Genomic DNA, 14,963 nt, shown 5'->3' on the forward strand with positions numbered 1-14,963 from the left:
TGAAATTACATTCTAATGCATACATTAAAATCATTGCATTACGAATACCATAAATTTCCATATATTAATAATACACACCTTAATACACAACGAGTGAACTCAATAATAAACATTAATAGACAGTGTACAAAATGTATGTCATCTTTTGATTGATCTATATTAGATTATGAATAAATTCGATAATCATTGAATTAAATTAACCAAAATAAACAGTAGCTTGAGATCTCCAGTAGATTAATTACAAAAACAAAGTTAGTCAAATCTATCTAAGATTTATTGTTATTCATACATGTGGTTCTCTTGTATCCGGATCTCTTGCAAATTGGACATTTGTTCCTCCTCTTGCTCTTGAAATTCTCACTGACACCCTTAACATGTTTTTTTTCTTCCTTTCAAGCTTGATATCGACAAAAAGTGAAAGAAATATTCACACTTAGCAATTCTTCTAGCACACACCATTACGACTCGATAGGGACAACATTAATAGATTCAGAGTATGTAAGGATGTATGTTTCAACTCTATATAAAGGCGAAGAATATTCATAAATGCTCATACCATACTCATCGTCATGCTTAGATCTCAAAACAGCCATTGCGTGAGCGCACACTATCTGGACCAAGTCATATTCCCTACAAGAACATGACTTTTTCAGTAGGTTCACGGTGGAAGTAGAACCTGCACCGAACACGGTGAATTGATTGTCGTCCCCATTATGTTCTCCACATACAAGGAATCGTCCTCGATCATTTTTTTCTTCTGATCCTTTTGCCAGTCGGCACCATTTTAAACCCTTTGATTTAAGGACATATGCATGTCTCTCCCTAAACAATTCTCCAAATCTCTTAGCAATCGATTAAATATGAATGTCACGGGGTACTCTCTCTCGTCTATCAACATAGCGTTGAGTGACTCGGTAATAGTTGTGATCATCACATCATACATGTTGCCTGGGAAATGTGCTCTGCTCCCCTTTTCAAAATCAACTTCATGCTTAAGGACGACGAGTACCTCGGGGTATTTGTCTTTGAATTCTGCAAAATGATTGTTGAACTCTTCCAAAGAATATGTCTTCGCCGCATTGTAGTATAGATAGAGAGAATCTCCACAGTGGTAATTTATCCGAAGATTTTCATCGAGACTTTCGTCGAGATTTTTCTATGGTTGTTGATGACATGTTCAACACCGCAACTTCATGCAATGATTTTCTTTGAGATTTTTCTATGGTTGTTGATGACATGTTCAACATCGCAACTGTGATTGTCAATATACTTGTAGATATGAAATCTCTTTGAACACTCATATTTCTATGCCCGCAGCGTCCACGCACAAATATGAGATAAACATTTCACCTTTAAGTATTTAGTACAATCTAGTAGCAAAATCAAAAGATTTTCTCGCCGTTGCTTCAGCTAATAATAATTGTAACTCACTCTTGATACTGAATGTTTGATGCATGTAAAAATTAGTTCCATCAAAGAAAGAATGGTTGGGTTTTGATCTAAATTCATGCTCTTTCTACACTTTTTTTAAATGTTTGAAATCTTCCACATCTACTGGTTGTTCTTCAACAACCACAGAATGATCATACCTATTCATTGAATCATCACCCAAGATGTCATTTGATTTATCATAAAAGCTCTCCTTTGATTGATCACCCAAGTTCTCTTTTTCAATCGATTCGTTGTCGTTATATGAATTTGTTGGTTCAATCAGAGACCTGAGAATGACATTTATCCTCAATATAGGCCTAGAGCCATCAACAATAATATCCATCATGTACAAACTCACATTTACTCTACTCCTTTCTTCTACTGCTTCTGTCTCTACCTTTCTTCTTTTTACTTTAATATTTTATTTTATAACACGTTATCAACACAAAAATCTAATTTTCTCCAAATATCTAAGGTATAATAAATACATACCTTATATATTTTTAGTTACATGTCAGTTCTTCTTTATTTATTAATTTTTTTTAGTTTAATTAACTTCTTTATTTGGTATATCTATCTCTATTATTATTTACTGGGTTATATTAGTCTTAGTATGTCTCCAATTTTCCTCCAACTATTCTTATATTTAAATAATGTATAAAATAATTTTTTTTCCATAATTTATTTCTTGAACATCTTATGATACTACTTAAATTTTCATTTATGTATGTTATTATTATATCTATTTTTTATGTACCTTGCAATAGAATTTTATTTATGTATTTCTTTATTGCTGATTTTATTTACGTATTTCTATATTTCTGATTTATGTACCTTTAATTAATATCTTTTTCTTTGTGACTTTTTAATAAGCAATTCTTTTTTTACATGACAATTAATAATGTGAATTTTTCAAGAATCTACGATTAATTAAACAATGACACCAATGAATTACTAAAATAATTGGTGTTCTCAAATTTTGTTTCATAAGTATGAGCACGTACTAGTAAACAATACTTTATGTCACTTTGAAAGGGGTCTTTTAATGATATTTATGCACACATCTATGTGCTGAAAATGATAGTGACCAACTTATTTTTATATGAGCATACCTTAAGAATCTATTTATATGTATCTACTTCAGAAGTTTAGTTTTAGTTAAATTTATTATTTCTAACTCATTTCTCCTTTTGAGTGTTCATCATGTCAAATGTATCAAAACTTGAGTTTGTGGCTCTTGACATTACTTGAAAAATTTATTTGTTATGGATCCTTGATGTTGAAATTCACCTTGACGCTAAAGGTCTTGGTAATACTATTAAACAAGAAAATAATAGTATCAAGTCAAGATAAATTGAAGGCCATGATTTTTATCCATCATCATCTTTGTGAAGGATTAAAAAAATGAATATTTAACTGTGAAAGATCCACTTGAATTATGGATTAATCCGAAGGATCGATATGACCACCTACAACTTATGGTGTTACCAAAAGCTCGATATGAGTGGATACACCTTCGATTTCAAGATTATAAAACTATAGCTAAGTATAATTCTGTTGTTCATAAAGTAAGTTCTATATTAAAATTATGTGGAGATACTATGAAGACTTACTTGAGAAAATTTTCTCCACTTTTCACTCTTCAAATGTGTTTACAACAACTATTCATGAAAAGGGGTTTAAGAAATATTCTGAATTAATTACATGCCTACTTGTGGTTAAGCAGCATAATATTTTATTGATAAAAAATCATGAAGTTTGTCCTACTGGTTCTGCTCCATTTCCTGGAGCGAATGTTGTAGCAACACATAATCAGTCTAAATCAAGACAAAATAATTGTCGTAGCCGTGACCGTGGATGTGGATAAGGACGACGTGATAGAGGACGAAAGAATTATCGTCATTATGATGGAAATAAACACGAGAATAACAAAGTTTCTCACAATAATCATTTTGGAGGTAGAAACAATATTTGTCACTGATGTTGTATGAAGGGTCATTGGGCACGTGAATGTCGTACGCCTGATCATTTTGTGAAAATTTATCAAGCCTCTCTCAAAAGAAAATATAATAATGTGGAGGCACACTTGACCTTCCGGAATGATGATAATGAAGCAACTCCCTCAAATAAATATGATAATATTGAGGCAAATCTTGCTTATAAAGATGATTTTGAAGGCATCTCAAATATTACTCATTTGAAAGCTGAAGACTTGAGAATATTGATTGAAGAACTGATCATCTAACTGGGGATAAAATTGTGAAAAAGAATAATTGTTAGTTTTCTATTATGTTTACTACTATGTTGTTATTCTTAAATGCTTTTCATAAGGCATTATGTTTTACTAATTTTTACATTTTTAGTGTAATTTCTTAAAGTTTCTTATGTTGTTTGTTTTTCACGTTTTTATAATATCTTTTATTTTTATGAAGAATATGGAAATTCTCCAGTCATCAGTTGGATCCAAAATCAATTATGATGATATATGCCTTATAGATAGTGCCGCAACACACTATTTTAAGAGATAAGAAATATTTTTCTTATTTGATTATGAAAGAAGCTAATGTTAATACAATATCTGGTAGTACAAAATTAATTGAAGGCTCCGAAAAAGTTAACTTAGTACTTATCTGAGAAACATATTTGACAATAAATGAAGCATTATATTGTAGTAAGAACTTTTTAAGTTTCAAAGACATTCGTCAAAATGACTATCATATTGAGACTACAAGTGATGAAAATAATGAATATCTTTATATTACTACAATAATGTTGGGTAAGAAGTTTGTACTTGAAAAGTTACTCGCGCTTTCATCCGGCTTATACAACACAAGTATTAGCGGTTGAAACACATGCCATATAAAAAATATTTATTAAATCAAATGATTTTATTATTTGCCATGAGAAGTTGGGTCATCCCGATTCTAATATGATGCACAAAATAATTCAGGCTTCACATAGACTCTCTTTGAAGAACCATAAAATTCTTCAATTCAAGGAATTCTTTTGTGCTGCATGTTCTCAAGGAAAATTGATTACTAGATCATCAGTAGTCAAAGCGGGAATTGAATCCCCAGCATTTCTGGAACGTATACAGGATGATATATGTGGGCCCATTCACCCATCATGTGGACCATTTAAATATTATATGGTTTTAATAGATACATCTATAAAATGGTCACATGTGTGCTTATTATCAACTCGCAATGTGACGTTTGTAAGATTACCTGCTCAAATAATAAAGTTAAGATCACAGATTTTAGATTATACAATCAAGAAAATTCGTCTTGATAATATTGGTGAATTTACATCCCAGGATTTTAATGATTATTGTATATCAATTGGAATAACAGTTGAGCATCCGGTTGTTCATGTTCATACTAAAAATGATCTAACAGAATCATTGATTAAATATCTCAAATTAACTCTCAATTATGTATAATAGCACCTAAATGACAATGCTACCATTCATACTTCTATATGACAAAAAAATAAAAATAAAGTTGCTATTAAAAATATTTTTTTTTAGCAAAACTTGTAAATTTATAGAGATGAATGATGCATGAAACACATTAATATCATCCCATTGGATTGGAATAATTTTTTTATTTTATTTTTAAAAAATGATCTATTATAATGAAAATTTCAAATACAGCTTTCCAACTTGAAGTTATATTTCAAGTTTGAAATTATTTTTTCATCTCACTTTCCACTTTTGAAGCTATATTTAATTAAGTAAATTGAAGCATGAACATTGTTTTAAATATTATTTGTAATAAGTATAACAAAACACGTTTCAATAATCTTCCCAAAATTGAAATAACATGATTGTTAAAAAAAAAAATCTTCTATGTCCGAACACCTACTTAGAAGGTGAAAAAGTTATTTAGGGATGTTGAAATCGTGAATGGACATTGCATATTTAAAATTATATCTTGAATAAAGATTTTGTAAGAATAATATTTTGCATCATCTGAAATTCAAACTTAGGGCTTAACAACGCCTTCAGCAAAGAAATTGTGAACCGCCCTGACCAAGTCGTCAACAAAAATATTCCAACAGTGATAATAAAAAAGACTTGGAAATCTTTACTCTTTATGTTCTTTCTTCCCCTTGTTTGCTATCATGTCAATCGCCCATTGAATTTCGTTTTAAACACCATGTAACCCATGAAAAAACACATGCAATTAAAATCGATATTAAAAAATAAACAAAGTAAGTTAGGACATAATTAAAAAAATCAAAACAAAATATAAATATTAGCAAAGAATATGGCACCATAATAACCTTTGAAAATTATAGAACTTCAATATAATTTTTAAATGTGTTTTGCTTATTTTCAACACTGGTTCTGGGCTTTTAAGTATAAGGCAGTGTTTAGATTGATTTTTTTAAAGTGATTTATAAACGAAATACAAAAGTTGGAAACACTTAACTTTTGACTTTTGATTAATTTTTTTAAAATTCTTTCAATTAAGCATGTCTTGTATTTCTCAAACATTTTCAAAAATAAAAAATAATTTAAAAGTTAAAAATAACTTAAAAATAAATTAATTCAAATACCTATTCTAAACACACACTAAGTAACATGACTTTTGAATTTTTAAATTAGTAATGGTTCCTTCCCTTAATGATGCAATTATGGAGAGAATGGTTATGAGGAAAGAAATAATTATAGCATTAATTTTCAGAATTGTGTTGTAGTTATAACCTTGTAAATTCTTGAGGATTCATCCTCAAAACTCACGGATTCTGGATGTATCAGCCACATCCTGACGAGCCACTCTTTGTTGACTAGCCTGATTAGCCATAACCTGATTCAGCATCTGAATAACATTTTAGAACTCAACATTGGTGACACCTCCTTGAGGGGGTTGCACTTCTGGTGCATTGGGAACCTCTGGAGGCATGATCTGAAAAGATATTCGTTAGCACGAGTTAGAAGAAACTTTCATAGAGTTGAACTCTATCACACGAAAAGGAGTAAGAAGAAAGTGAAGTATTTCCTAAATGTCATAGCCTTCTACTTATAGATGTGGCGCACTTCACACTGATAAAAAGGACTCCACATATATGAATTCATAGAAACCCTAGGACTCTTGACCTCTGTGCTCTGATACCAAGTTTTTCAAGCTCCGAGCCTACACCCTGGACGTGGCCGCACTCAAGAACCATCGCTGGTCCCCAAGTGAACCCCTAGCTTGGCTGACTGCTTAGCGCAAGACTTACTCAAACAACATGGAAATTCAAGTGCATAATTAAAATCAAAGTGTCTCAATTATAATTTAACTCAATGAATATTCTGAAATACTTAAAATATAAGTAACCATCTCAAGGTCTCAAAGCATCAACAACGAAAGCTATTAGAGACTCATCAAATCCTAACCATCTATGAAGATTCTAAATACTAAGATAAATGTTGGGAAAAAACCCTTAACAACTTAATAAAAATTGGAAATGAGTGTGAAGCCCTTCAGAAAGCAAGAAGGCTCACTAAAGCTAGCTGGAGTGCAAATGATATCAACGGAGTGCCTGTTGTTTACCCTGAACACCTGTATCTACGTCATAAATAAGATGCAAGTCAAATGACATCAGTACATTGAATGTACGAGCATGCAAGGGGAACTGAAAACTTAGATAACTAAATTGACAAGACAAGAAGACATACTTACCTCAACTCAACTCCAATACAAAAGCAACAATAAGAGATGCAATATATTTAAAGCATTATAAAATTATAGATATAACTCAATGATGTATAAAATACAACAAAATACTCTTTATTCTTATTTGGGAGATTCTCTGACCGACAACCATCACTATGAGTTATGTAAGGATATAACATCTCGCCCACACTACTAGAATTGTCCTATACATTGTCGGGCCTATAGAACACCTCAACTAAGTGGATTCACTAAGCTATGCTTAAAATCAATAAGGATTTTTCTAAAATGTACGACCCTTTACCCATGTTGGCTACATGGTTTATGAGGAGTGTGAGTTGTCTGAACTCATCCCCATATCGGTGCTCAATACTACTCCCAATAATATATAAACTCATGCTCAAATGTATAAAACATAACTCTTTCTCAATTTGAGGTAATTACTTCAATGATCCTCTTAAAAGAGGTAATACTCTAAAACATATCTGAACTCATAAACTCATTTAGAAATCAATGTTTCTCTCTTTTAAATGTAAAAGTGTTACATTTGGGAATATTTACTTCCCTTATACTCTTTTTCAATCATGAATACAACTTTTCTCATTCTCATATTTACTTTCTCAAAACTTAGTTCAAAACCATTGTTGATACAAAAGAATTCTCAAAATGACTCAAAAAGACCTCTTGAACTTTCCTCTTAAACTTACTTTAATTTGGAATGTAAATTAAGACATGTAGAATCTCTCAAGGATTAATGGAGACTTTAGGAGATAATACTTAGAAGAGAACGTAGTAACGATTCAAAGGAACATCTGAAAGAAGAAAAGAAAGAAAAAGGACTAGGTGACCTTAGCGTACTAGTGGTGCGTCGCCCCAGCACTCTGACGTACTGGTGGCACGCCGTGCTAGGCCTCAAAGTACTGGGGCTCGATTTGGGCGTATTGCTGGAGTGTCACCCCAACACTCCTAGCGTATTGGGGGCGCGCCACTCCAGGCCCCAAAGAACTGGGGCTGGATTCGGGTGTACTATTGATGCGTCTCCCCAGCACTCCATGCGTACTGTGATGCGCTGCTCGAGCCCTTCCCCAACAACTTTGATGATTTTTTTTGGTAAAATTCAAGCTTCAAACTAGTTTAGATTGTGAAATTTCTCCTAAATTCTTCTTGATTATCAAACCCAACACGAATACATGAAGAATTTCATACATTCCCTTTCAAGAATCACAACTCATACTCAAGATTCTCAACCCAAGAACCTCAAAACCTCCATTGTTAAAGAATGAATCTAAAATGAAGAACTACTCAAGTATCTCGTAATATAAAGATTTCATGGACGAATTCATGGATGAATTAGATGTATGGTGTGAGGACGAACAAGTCCAACACTGTGGGAAGCCTTACATAACTGGAAAGAACGATGTTCTTGGCGAATTCCACAAATCTTGAAGAACGCTTGAACATAGCCCTTTTTCTCCTCTTGAAACCTCGCTCTAAATCCTCAAGTGTTTAGGAACGTGAATAGGTGATTTAGAATCTAATTAGAATCTTAATTGGGTCAGGGAAACTTGCTAAACCTAGTGGGTAAAAGGAAAATACCAAAATACTTTGTTCTAAAACGGATGAAATGCATTAAATAGAGAAGCTTCACTCAAACAGGCATAACTTTTAAGCTCGAAATTTAGCAAACTTGACGGTGTTGGAAAGAGAACTCAAAGACCTTTAATTTTATAGTTAATAGGCCACCTCATCTTTATGTGCTAAATGATATGGTCATTTAAAGTTGACCTAAACCTAAAAACTTAAGGGTGACTTGTACGAACCTCTATTTAGTTCTTTTGAAGTTCGAGTTGTTACAGTTGGTTCATGATAATTGTCAGAATATAAATGAGGCAACAAAATAGATAGTCCCATAAGAAAGAATTCTACAATTAACTAAACGTTATTTCATTCTCAATTATTACAATGATCTCTATATTAAATGAGGTAAAAAATTATTATATTTTCTATCTTTTTGTTTCAAATTTATCAATAATTGAGATTTTTCTGATAATATATAAACATATATATACATTTTTGGGAGAAGCAATGCTTCGGTATAAAAAAATTAATATGACTGTTCCTTCAATTATTATTTAATTTTATTAAGTTAATGTAATTTTCTTCAATTATAATTTAATTTTACTAAGTTAATATAATTAATTTTCCTTATCTTTGTTTAGGAGTTTGTTTATGTAGAGGAGAATTAATTCTAATGCCAAAAAAAGGAGGAGCAAAGAGTTAGCTAATTTATTTAGACATTGATTCTTAAATTAGTATAACATAAGGTTATTCTAAGGCAAAAGTAAAAACAACATACAAGAATCCTTATTTGAATTTTTTAAAACTTTTCTTTAAGTTGTATATAAAAAATATATAGGCTATTTTGGATAAGAATTGTACTTAAAATAGAAAAGAAAATGACATTCAATTTTCTTCTATCGCAACTTACATGTTTATTATTAATTAACGTAATACAAACGTGCATAACATGTACACTTTAACTATATTTAGTATATCATCATATCATCATATCATATATCATCATATATTACTAAAAGTGGAAAGATCCTAACCTCAAAGTTGGATTACAAATTTATCCCTACAATAAATTAAATCATGTAATGTTAATTATTAATTAATATAAATGTTGACCCATTACAGTTCTCAGCTTTTATGCCTAGGTCTTTTAGATTTTTTTACAGATGTGTTTTACTCCTTTAGCTTCCGGCAGTTGATAAAATTTTTCATATATTTTGACATACTGTAAAATGCACTGTGAAGAATGTATATTCAAGTCACTTCTATATCAAAATATTTCCATTCTTCTTTTTAAGAGTTTTGTTTCTTAGTGTGTTCTTCTTCTCTGCTACAAATATGCAATACCTTTCCATTCACTATCTTTTATATCACGATCCAAAAATGAATGTGATGACGTTTGCATATTCTAACCAAGATAAGTCAGCCTCAAACCCAAAAACATGAAAGAAACTAGGAAAGTAAGACAATAATAGCAAAAAAACGGAAAACCTAGTCATTTTAAAACACCCCAAAACTTGATTGTCACGTGTACAAACCACTACTTTAATAATCCAAAATTTGAAAGATAATACAAGTCTCAATGTCTTTGATTCTCGAATAGAACAAAACATAAAGTAACGAACAAGAGGGCTCGCGAGGATGAAAACCTCTCAATGTATCCTTAGAAAACCTCAGAAATAGATGAAGGAGAAAGGTCACACAGATCTGGACTCGGAACCTACACAGGTGTAGAAGCAAGGAGTGAGTACCACACTACACGGTATCCAACAAGTAAACCACTAAAACAAGGTAAAACTAGATAGATAATGAGAAACTCCTTTAATCCCAACCAAACTGCCAAAACTACAGCCTACATAGAAATCAACCTAACCTAACAATTTACAATAAACAACTCACAAGGTTCCATAGTCTCAGATCAATAGTTACAAATCATCAAATCACAAGTATCAAGTTCATGGATCACAAGTACCAAGTCATCAATCACAAGTAATAAGATCATCGAGCAAAGCAATCAAGTATGCCAAACACAAGTATCAAGATTATCATGCACAATTGACAATCGGGAATCATGGGGAATACTAATAGCCCAAGTACTTGCTGATAATGAGCTCAATATCACAATACTCACCGGCAATGACCTCAGCATCAATAACACTCATCAACAATGACCTCGACATCAATAACATTCTCCGAAAATGACCTCAACATCAATAGAATTCCCCGACAAAGACCTCGACATCAATCATAATAACATCTCATCATAGTGTTTCAGAACCAATGCAAATAGACATGTTCACGCAATAATGAAGAGATGACAATTTCAAGCAATTCACATACACACAATACTTTCAAGTATCACATCATTGAATCAATATCACTCAAGGCAATTCACATTACACCATTATTAACACGTTGACTTTTTCGTTAACCCTGCCTCTATCATTAAGGTTATTCAATTTGAACATTTAACCCATCACTTCATTTCTATTACTCCCTAACGCATATAAGAAAGAGAGTTCAAGAAATCACAAGACTTAACAAGGTTTAGAATCTCACTTGCCTTAATTCAATTAAAATTCAATTCAAGACGTGAGCCTCCCCTTTTCAAAAAATGTCCAAAGTCACACAATTTAATTCAATCAAGCAATCACAATAATATTCTCGGAATAAAAACACCCATAACATACACATTGAAAAATGGGTCAATTCAACTCAAAAACCCAACTCTGAAAATGAGGTTTGAATTCTAAAATCTTTACTTGAAATGTTAGCAAAGGCATTAGGAACTCATTGGTGAAAACTATTTCAAAAAAGGACTTAAAATCAGTTCACAATCACCATTTTACTTTAGATTTCAAGTTCTTGAAAAGCCTTGTCATTTGCCAATCAAAATTCCAAGTTTTGATGTTAAAATCCATAAATGATAAAAGGGAATTGAAGTTTTGAGGTCACAAAGGTTTACACAAATGATTTAGCACATGAAATCTCTTTGAAATGGCCTCCAAGGGTTTCCCAAAATTACAAATGAGAAAAATGGGGTGAAATCCCAAAATTGCAAGTCAAAACCCTCTCTAATCTTGCAAAAGCGGACCCTGGTTTGCTTATGTGACCATCGTATTCGTGATCCTTGGGTTGCAAAAGTGAACCTTGCCTAGTGAATGACCATTTCTTTCCCGATCCGACCTTCACTAAAGCAAAGGTCGCGAAAGTGATGAGGTCTTCGCAAAAGCAAGGGTGAATCCACCTGACCTTTCACGAACGCGAGTGTACCTCGCTAATGTGATTTTCATGAAAGAGAAGATCATATCACAAAAGTGAAGGTATCAGACACCAATAACACACTACCAATAATAAATTCATCGAATGGACCCTTAAGATTCGTTGGAACCCCATACACGCATAACATATATGCAAATTGACTATACTTGATGGGGATATTAGGGAGGGTTGTGTTCGAAGGTCAATTGTGTTGTAACTGTTAAAGGCTACTTCACTATTGGTCAAGAACTAATATCTTGTTATAATATCTAGTTGTATCCCGATATCGATTATCCTTCCCAGAAGCTTCAACTAATGGAAAAGATAATTTTTAAAGGAATAGAACCCCTAGTTAGAACCCCCCCCCCCAAGACCGATTTGTTTGGTCTGACAGGGAGAGTGGAAAGCCTTAGTGGGATCATCGAAACACACAAAACATATTATTATGACTTTATTAAGATTATTTTGTGCGATTGAAAGATCTTCTAAGTTTTCTGGGTGGGTCATGTTTGAACATACCCGGCGATTAAAGGGACATCTCTTTCGAGTTCCTCTAGTCGCCACTGCGTTGATATCCAAAGAGATTGCCCTTGCGGGATGTTACTTTGTTAAGCAAGTCAGATACTTAAAACAGAAATCTGGATTTTTGTATATTGCTTTATATTTAAAGCAATGTGTAGTATCCTTACAACAATACTATGTTGTTAATTACTATAAAGGTGATTTACTTTCTATTCCAGTATCCTTGACCAGGTATGGTATTCCCAAGATCATATCCATTGTATTACGAAAACAATTAAGAGCTATGTCTAATCGAGGTGATAAATTTGTTAAACTTTACCTATCTTGGTTTGGTTTAGCTAAGTTGATATTGGTTTCCAAGAAAGTAACTAAGGCAACCTTTTCTTCTATGGATTTATCTTATCCTGATATTGAGAGAGTTTTGGAAGTCCTAGATAAGATTAAAACCTCTTTTAGATACCTCCAACCAATCTATCTACCGCACCTCCAAAACATTCCACTAGAATTAGAAATGTCTTGGGAACTAACTTGGAAAAGTACTCCCTTATTAGACAATTTCGTCAGTAGTTTTTGACTTAAAAGTGGATGATATAGTCGATAAGGATGCTGTAAAGTGTGCTTAGGATCATAATATCTTTGTGAACCTTATAAATGAAATTGCAACTTATATCTAGAATATTCAAAAAATTCATTCAATTTTAGGTGGGTTATTTTCACTTGGTATTTTTGCTAACAAAGTGTTCAATTATTATGAATCTGCCGTGGGTCCCTATTTTAGGATGTTGCTAGGGGCATACACAGAGGTTCCATTAGCAACTGGTCAGTTAGCTCAGGTGATTGAGAGAGGTGGTAAGAGACGTATTTTTATAATTTTCAACTATATTAAGCAACAATTACTGTTTCCTGTCCACAAGTGGGCAATGAAGGTTTTATCCAGTATTCCAACTGATGGAACTTTTGACCAAGAGCGTCCATTGTTGAGATTTAAAGCAAAGAAAAAACGTCAAATGTTTTCCTCTAACTTAAAATTAGTAACAGACCATTAGCCATTGAGTGTTATATACTCCCTTGTGTCTGGTATATTCGGGAGTACTTTAGCATCTTCAATAGTCAACAGATCATTGGGCCTCAACACATTTCTTTTCTTACCTCCCATGATTTAGGCAAAAATGAGTGAGGTTGACTTTTTGACTGGACAACCCTTGGGTTACTACGAATCTTGGTCATTATTTGCATTGTCACACCATTATATCATATGGTTGGCAACAAAAAGAGCATATTCAAGGAATACGACTCCTTTTACGGACTACACTTTACTAGGTGATGATATCCTAATCACCAATGTAAAAGTGGCAGAGCAGTACATACAATTACGAGATCAGCTCGGTGTTACCATTTTAGAATTAAAATTGATTATATCTGAAAATTGTACCATCGAGTTTGCTAAAAGGTATTGGATGAAAGATATGCAAATTGATCTTTCTCTAATATCTTTTAGAGCGTTGTTGTCTTGTACGAGAATCGTAGGTCTTTGTACCCTTGCAACCAAATATGATATTAATATATCAATTTTACAAAGGTTGGGGGTGCGGGCTTTCATGTTTGTTCTCATATTCATTCTACCTTGTCAAAACAATGGGAATGATTGAAAGTGGCTTGCTCAAAGCCACGTAAGTCACAACTATTACCTTTAGAACATTGGATTTGAAAGGGGAAACCCCTCAATTCTTATTTGAAGAAAAATATAATAGATTTTGTCCGACACGAATTAAAACCTAATTAAGGAGTTATAATTCTTCCTTTAAGTGTTGGTGTTTGTTGGTGAGTGGGAGATACTTGAACGCACTGTTGTACGTCAATGGATGGAACAATGGTTGTGATGGTATTCTTGGTATCATATTACTGCGTTGTCAGAAGAGGTTACTATCAGTCAATTCATGGAAGTTCATAGGCATAGTAAATCCTGGAGAAGAACAAATGAAGATCATAATTTGATCAAATTTGGCCTATTTTGAAAATTCTATGATACATGTGAAGGATTGGATATCTCAACTACACCAAGGTGGTTGCTATGTCCTTATCCAAACTATTCTGGAGATAATGAGGGTCATGTCATAATGGCACTAGTCAATTAACCATTACTGGTGAAAGGACGTAGGTCATCAGAATTTAGGTGCATCTGAGCACATAGTCCCTCTTAGTAAAATTACAAAAATGGGAGGGTGCCCAGGAGGGTAGCTTGTAGTTAAAGGATTGGTTGTACTCTACTACAAACACCCAAGTGAAATCATTCTTTACTTGCTACAAGTATTTCACCCTAGCTCTCTAGTTCTATTAGCTGTCATTACATTTTTTGACTCGTGGTAAGTGGAAATGCAGAAGCATCAACTAGTCAGTCACATAATACTTGACTTCATCAACTAGTCAGTCACATAATACTTGACTTCCTTATGATGATTCAATGTTAATGACCTCATTCAATCTTTTTTTTTAGCCTTCTCTATCGTGGGC

Source organism: Solanum stenotomum, chromosome 4 (genome assembly GCF_019186545.1).
Source record: "Solanum stenotomum isolate F172 chromosome 4, ASM1918654v1, whole genome shotgun sequence".
NCBI lineage: Eukaryota > Viridiplantae > Streptophyta > Magnoliopsida > Solanales > Solanaceae > Solanum > Solanum stenotomum.